We start from the raw sequence: 7,070 nt of genomic DNA, 5'->3' as shown, positions 1-7,070 counted from the left end.
CTTAGCTGCAGCCCCGTGCTCGCCTAAGTTTTTGAAAATCCTACCGAGTGGATAGCAAACCTCCCACTCGGGGGCTTAGCTGCAGCCCAGTGCTTGCCTAAGTTTTTGAAAATCCTACCGAGTGGAGAGCAAACCTCCCACTCAGGGGCTTAGCTGCAGCCCAGTGCTCGCCTAAGTTTCTGAAATCCTACCGAGTGGAGAGCAAACCTCCCACTCGGGGGCTTAGCTGCAGCCCAATGCTCGCCTAAGTTTTTGAAAATCCTACCAAGTGGCGAGCAAGCCTTCCACTCGGGAGCTTAGCCGCGGCCTAGTGCTCACCTAAGCATGACGAGTACAAGTCGATTGCAATTTGTGTTTCGTCCCTACCTGCAAAAATGCATCACAAACACTAGTATATATTCCGAGCGAAGGACAATGATCGTTCGAAGGCAGAAGCAAACATATTCAATGGCAAGCCCAAGTTCGGATAACGTCCTAGGGATCCAGAAGTGCTCAGACACGAAGCCTGTTAAGGTTTATCGGTTACAAAAACCACTCGGCATCCCGAGGCAAATTTAAGGCATCGAGCATAGAAGTTTTTTACTCCTCTTGCGGAGGACTGGAAGGCGCAACGAACTCGTCCAGGTCGATTCCATCTGCGATCCGAGTGGCAGCAGCAATGAAGGTCTCCATGAAAGATCGGAAGTCATGCTTCTTGGTATTGGCCACTTTGAGAGACGCCAGCTTGTCCTCTCGCGCGTCCTTGCACTGAACACGGACCAGACACAGAGCAACGTCGGCACCACACCTGGCAGAAGATTTTTTCCATTCTTGCACTCGACTTGGAACTTCGTTCAGTCGAGTCATCAGAGACTCGAGATCATTCTGAAGTGTTTCTCCCGGCCAAAGTGTTGTGTCGATGCGTGATGTTGCAACCTTTAGTCTCGCAAGGTAGTCGACCACAGCAGCAGCGCGAGACTCGAGACGGAGCACGTTCATGGCGGCTTCATCCTTCACAGGAGAGTTGATGGGATCTAAGTCAGTCTCCACTCGACTAGTCTCCTCTTCAAAGTTTTGGCAGAATTCTGTGGATACGATCCAAGGATAAGCTAGCGTTCACACAATAAGTCAGTGATTACCAGTCGGATATAAGGGGTTACCTTCGAGCATGAGGAATAACTTCTTGGCGAGCCGTCCCAGATAAGCTTCTAAGTCGTTCTTCTTTCCCACCAGTTCGCTAGCCTTGTCACTCAGGGCCATCTTGTCATTCTTCAGTCGAGTGACCTCCTTGTTGGCCACGTCGAGAGCAGCTTTCAGATTGGTATTCTCCTCTTCAAGTTTGCTGATTGAAGCCAACTTTTCTTTTGCGAGTTTCGTCTTGTCCGAAGCCGCTTTCTGCGCCTCGGCGAGGTCAAGGTCCTTCTTCTTCAGAGCATCCCTTAGTTTATCTACGAAATGACAGTGAGGTCAGACTCAGGAATGGACAACAAATAAGGGTAGTCGTCAAGGTTCTCACCAAACATACCTTTTGCCTCCTCCTTCGCCTTCGTGAATTTCTCCTAGACAAGCTTCAGATCAAGTTCGAGCTGGATATGCTTGTTCTCCAACTCAGTATAGCGAGCCACAAGCTCGCAAGACTTCTGCGAAAGATCAGTTGACAGACATCAAAGAAAGGTCATTTTCCGAGTGACTAAGAGAAAAATCGTAGCATTTCTAAGACTGCAGCCGAACCAAAAAATTTGACTGTAGTCTCGGGGACTACACCCAATGGGTGCACTCAGCGTGCCCCCACTGGTTCTACCGGCTCGGATCGATCAGTCGACCGAAAGTAGCTAACTGCCAACAGTTAGACATAAAAAAAGAAGAGCAAAGTATTCTTCAGACCATAGCCGACTACCAGCAGTCGACCACGGTCTCGGGGACTACACCCAGTGGGTGCACTCAGCGTGCCCCCACTAGTTTCATGATTCCATTCGACCAGATTGAGTGAAGAAAGTAAAAAAAATCAAGGCATAAAGACTACAGTCGACTGCCAGCAGTCCACCGTAGTCTCGGGGACTACACCCAGTGGGTTCACTCAGCGTGCCCCCACTAATCCAGACTTATCAATCGACACACCCAATGGGTGTATGACAAGTATTAACATGTTCAGAAAGAAAAATTGTCAGATGTCATATCCTAACAGAACAGGCGGTGGTCAACTAACCTGGACATTGCTCTGAAGAGCTGAACTTGCATCATAAGCTGCTTGGCTGGCGTCTCGGATCGCCTTCACCTGCTCCATCATGACCCCCGCCTGGCGTATGGCTTGCTTGGCAGCACCTGCTTGGTCCTCCGGGACGTGGTGTGTGGAGAAGAGGGAAGGTGGATCAGCACTCAACGACGGAGGGCGTACACTTGTCAACGGCACCGCAAAGGACACGGTAGCCCGAGAAACGTTGCCCCCTCCGGAATCAATGTCTCAGGCGCTGACGCAACCTGAGCAGTCTTGCCAGCAGACGCTTTCCTGTTCCTCCTTTGCCTCAGTGGCTCCTCATCATCGTCGTCGGGGAGATAAATGATAATGCTAGGTAGAACTACATAAAAGGTTCAAAGTTAAAAATGAAGATCCGATCGACCGAAAGTGAAACTGCACAGATCATACCAGGATTGGAGGTGGCAGCATCCTCCATTTCTTGATCGTCATGGCTGGCTGAGGTCTCAGAAGTAGCAGCACTGCGATTTCAGAAATTAGTGGGTCAGCGATCGGGTCGACCAAGAATATATCCATGTTGAAAGAGAAAACATGAGTTATGCCATTACCCAGAAACAGTCGGAATCTCCATCCTCATCTTCAGTAGAGCCTTCGCCGGTTTTGTCGGTGCCGCTCGGGGTTGCTTCGACGCTTTCTCAGTCGGCACCGGAGAAGTCGTCCGAGGGCGTTTGGTCGACTGCCCAGCAGGCACGGCTCCCTTGCCACGCTCGACCACAGGATCATGGGCGAGCTTGGATCGTCTTTCAGTGCGAGGAGGCTCGACTACCTCCTCCTCTTCCTCCTCCTCTTCCTAGTCAGAGCTAGCATCTTCTTCACCCTCGTCACCGTCCGACTCCCACTCCTCCTGACTTTCACCTCCACTTCCTTCTTCTTCTTCAGTCTGTTCTTGCGCCCCGTTGGGCATCGAGTACATCTCGGTAGTGATCTGGAAGACAACAAACAAGATAAAAGTCAGTCGACCGAATTGCAGCAAAGCAGAATGAAGGAAACAGAATCACAGTCAGGGAAATGTAGTCAGACCTTGTCTGCTTTGTAGGACTGGTCGAGTGGCGGGATCCTCCTGGCTCCGCGGGGATTATCTCTGTTCCCCGTGATGGCGGTCATCCACCTCTCCAGAGTGACATCGTCGACCTCCTCCGGGTGGACCCGAGTGGTATCTTCAGTACCTGAATACAACCACATCGGATGACCCAATACTGAAGTGGCTGAATGCACCGTCGAAGGAAAACCTCTAGAAGATCCATGCCCGTCACTCCGTCGTGAATGAGCTGGACCACGCGCTCCATCAACATCCTAACCTGAGCCTTCTCCTCCGGAAGCACCTTCAGAGAAGATGGCTTGTTCACTCGGTCCATGGAGAATGAGGGAAGGTCAGTCGACTGCCCTGGCGTCGACTGGTCTTGGCAGTAGAACCAGGTCGACTGCCACCCTCGAACTGACTCAGGAAGGGTCATCGCTGGAAAGGCACTCTTACTCCTCATCTGAACCCCAAGACCCCCACACATCTGGATTACTTGGGTCCTCTCGTCATTCGGGCTAGCCTTTTTCACCGTCTGAGAGCGATAAGTGATAATGTGTTTGAAAAGGCCCCAGTGCGGCCGGCAACCCAAGAAGTTTTTGCACAACGACATGAAAGCGGCGAGGTAGGCAATGGAGTTGGGTGTGAAGTGAAGGAGTTGTGCACCAAAGAAGTTCAGAAACCCTCGAAAGAAAAGATTCGGCAGCAAAGAAAAACCGCAATCTACATGGGTGGCTCAGAGGACACACTCACCCTCCTGAGGCTGCGGCTGCCACTCCTTCCCTGGAAGCCTCGCTGACCCATGGGGGATCAGTCCTTCGTTGGACAGGTCATCGAGGTCTTTCTGGGTGATGGTCGAGCGGATCCAGTCTCCCTGGATCCAGCCTTGCGGCAGGCCAGACCGCGATGAAGATCCGCCCCAACTAGGCGCTCTCCCCTTCGCCTTCACCGTCGCCTTCTTCGCCCACTCCAAAGCCGTCGTCTTTTCCTTCACTATCGTCGCCGGCAAGGCGCGCAAGGAGCAACGAGGCGGAGGTGGAAGCGAGTGCAGCGGGTGAGTTCGAGGAAGAGGGAGAGGGGATTGAGGGTGCACTGTTTGAAAAAACCCCGTCCGGCGCATTATATGAAGTCTCTTCCGAGTGGCTGACTGGTAGGCCCGGGCGATCCTGTCAAATCCCGCAACAGTCGCGCGCGCGATACATGGAGAAAAAGGTGGCATGGAAATCGAGGAGTCCCTGCCGTATCCCGTCCGAGTACTGCGGCTTCCTCCGCCCCGCCCGCTTCCCGAAATTCAGATCCCGCTAAATCCGCGAACAGCAGAGCAACTTGTCAGACTGAAGATTTCCTCTGATCCGTCGCTCGGAGATCTCCAAGTATAAAAAAGTCACTCGACTAATATAAAGAATGGATCAAGGCGACTGAAAAAGAAGTTGGTGCCGTCACCTAAGGTCACTGATCCAGAACAAGACATACTCATATCACAAAAAGAGGGGTCGGAAGAATTCTCAACTCCTTCCTCACTCAAACCTCGATCCATTCGGGGGCTAATGACGAAGCCATGTACCTAGGGTAGGGTCACGGACCAGTCCAAACTACCCTACCCAAGGACATCTCTAGAAGAAACTACCTTTCAGTCGACCTGGAAGGATTCCACTCGACGGACTCGAAGACAGTCGATCATGAAGACTCACTCGACCACCAGAAGATCTAAGGTCACTCTACAGCCAAATGGTCTGTTATTAAGTAGTCTTTATGGCCATGATATCACTTTATGTAAGGCGTTATCAGTAACGTCTGGCCTTTATGTACATTGAACTCTCTGCTACGTGGTCTGGCTGGGGTCCTGACGCACTCTATATAAGCCACCCCCTCCACAGGCAGAAAGGTTCGCACCTCTGTAACTCTCACGCATGTAATCCAGTCGACCGCCTCCGGGCACCGAGACGTAGGGTTGTTACTTCCTCCGAGAAGGGCCTGAACTCGTAAAACACTTGCGTGAAGAACTACTCCATAGCTAGGATCTTGCCTCTCCTTTAGTACCCCCTACACTATTGTCAGACTTAGAACCACGACAGGTGGCACTCGACGCTCGAGGCGATCGCACCCGGGCTGCCGGTGGTGACATGGCCGCACTTCTCGGACCAGTTCCTGAATGAAAAGCTGGCCGTGGAGGTGCTGGGAATCGGTGTGAGCGTCGGGATTAAGGAGCCATTGTTGTGGGTAGCGAAGAAGGAGGTCGTGGTGAGGAGAGAGGTGGTGGAGGCGGCCGTTAGGAGCATCATGGACGAAGGAGGAGAGGAGGAGGAAGGCGCTTGCTCTCTCGGAGAAGGCGAGGGCAGCCGTGCAAAATGGTGGGTCATCGCTTGGCAACCTGCTGGATCTGATCAAGCACTTTGAGGTAGACGCGGGAGGTTGCACCACTGACTGATGAGTGTTGTCAGTCTCACAGAGCACTGCGCCGGAGAGCGCCGAATGTTCTAGCATTTGAGAAGATTTTTTGGGGGTTAAATACACTACAGATGCCCTAACTTGTCCGCGACAGTCAGTTTCGGTGCTTAAACTTGAAAAATACACAAAAGTGGTGTGGTAACTTGTCTGGGTGTTCAGATATGGTGCCTATGAAAGTATGGCGCCGTATCGAGTGCTTGCGTGGCATGCCAGCGTGTGGCTAGGCCACATGTCAGTTGTTGAAGCGCTGGACGCGCGTTTTGAGCTATGTGTGTTGTTTTTTACAAGAATGCCCATGGATCTTAATTAATTGTCACAACAAAATATCCCTTGATTTTAATTTTAATACACTACTGGAATCGCCACGTACACCGAGTGCCAGGGGCAAAGGGCCGAAAACCCTCGTTAAAGTCTTTGTCAAGAGTTGCACTCGGCAAAGCCACCCGGCGTACACCTCTTAGGCAAACAGATTTTTGCCAAGAGCCATTTGTCGGACACTCGGCAAAAGACTTTGTGTGTGTGTGTGTGTGTGTGTGTGTGTGTGTGTGTGTGTGTGTGTTTGCAAGCGCGTGCTTGTAAGTCATGCTTGTTGCTGTGTGTTTTATGTTCATTTCTCGTGAAGCAGTGAGACCCCATATGCGGGTTGTTTTTATGCTTTGTGTATTGGCTTTATTGAGTGGGCTGCAACTTTTTTATAAAGGGCCACATGTCTTTTTATTCCCCGTTTTTGTTTATTTTGGTTCGATAGCGTAGCTAGAGGAGAGTGTAACTACAGTTTTCTTTTTGGATTGGCTAAATCTCTTCCAAGTGAGATTTCGATATCTCATCTAAGTCTATAACCATACGATTCGTTTGCTTTAATTTTCGCACAAACTTGATCATGTGCACTCATGTGAACTCGTTCTTTTTTGTCGGTCGTCCCCTTCTCTCGGTTTTGTTTTGTGTCGGCATATTTTCGCGTTTCTTTTCACACGTGCCCATATATGTTGTCCTTTGGGGAGGGGGCTTTCTTTTTTGTTCATTTTCACTTTGTGTTTTTTGGCCTGGTGGACAGTTTGTAGATTCTACCCTCAACTCATAAATCGGTTCATAGGAAAGTTCACCCTTGACTCATAACTAGACATATATTTGGTTGTTCATCCCAGTTGCAGGTTCACACCCGACTTGCAACTGGGTTCATAGTTTTTTATTGCCCCAATTGCAAGAACACTCTCGACTCGTAAATGGGCTCATAGGAAAGTTCGCCCTTGACTCACAACTAGGCATGTGTCTTGCTTTCCATCCTAGTTGTAGGTCCACCCTCGACTTGCAGTTAGACTCAAAGTTTGTTATTATTGTCCCAGTTGCAAGAACACACTCGACTCGCAAATG

General features: G+C 50.6%; 1 pseudogene; it reads left to right on the top strand.

The window, feature by feature from the left end:
- LOC119338683 overlaps positions 1-5,679 on the top strand; it is a 23,063-nt pseudogene extending 17,384 nt beyond the window's left edge.
- The last annotated feature ends 1,391 nt before the right edge of the window (positions 5,680-7,070 follow it).

Source organism: Triticum dicoccoides, chromosome 7B (assembly GCF_002162155.2).
Source record: "Triticum dicoccoides isolate Atlit2015 ecotype Zavitan chromosome 7B, WEW_v2.0, whole genome shotgun sequence".
NCBI classification, from domain to species: domain Eukaryota; kingdom Viridiplantae; phylum Streptophyta; class Magnoliopsida; order Poales; family Poaceae; genus Triticum; species Triticum dicoccoides.
The sequence above is the reverse complement of the archived record's forward strand: the minus strand, read 5'-3'. Positions and strand labels throughout refer to the sequence as shown.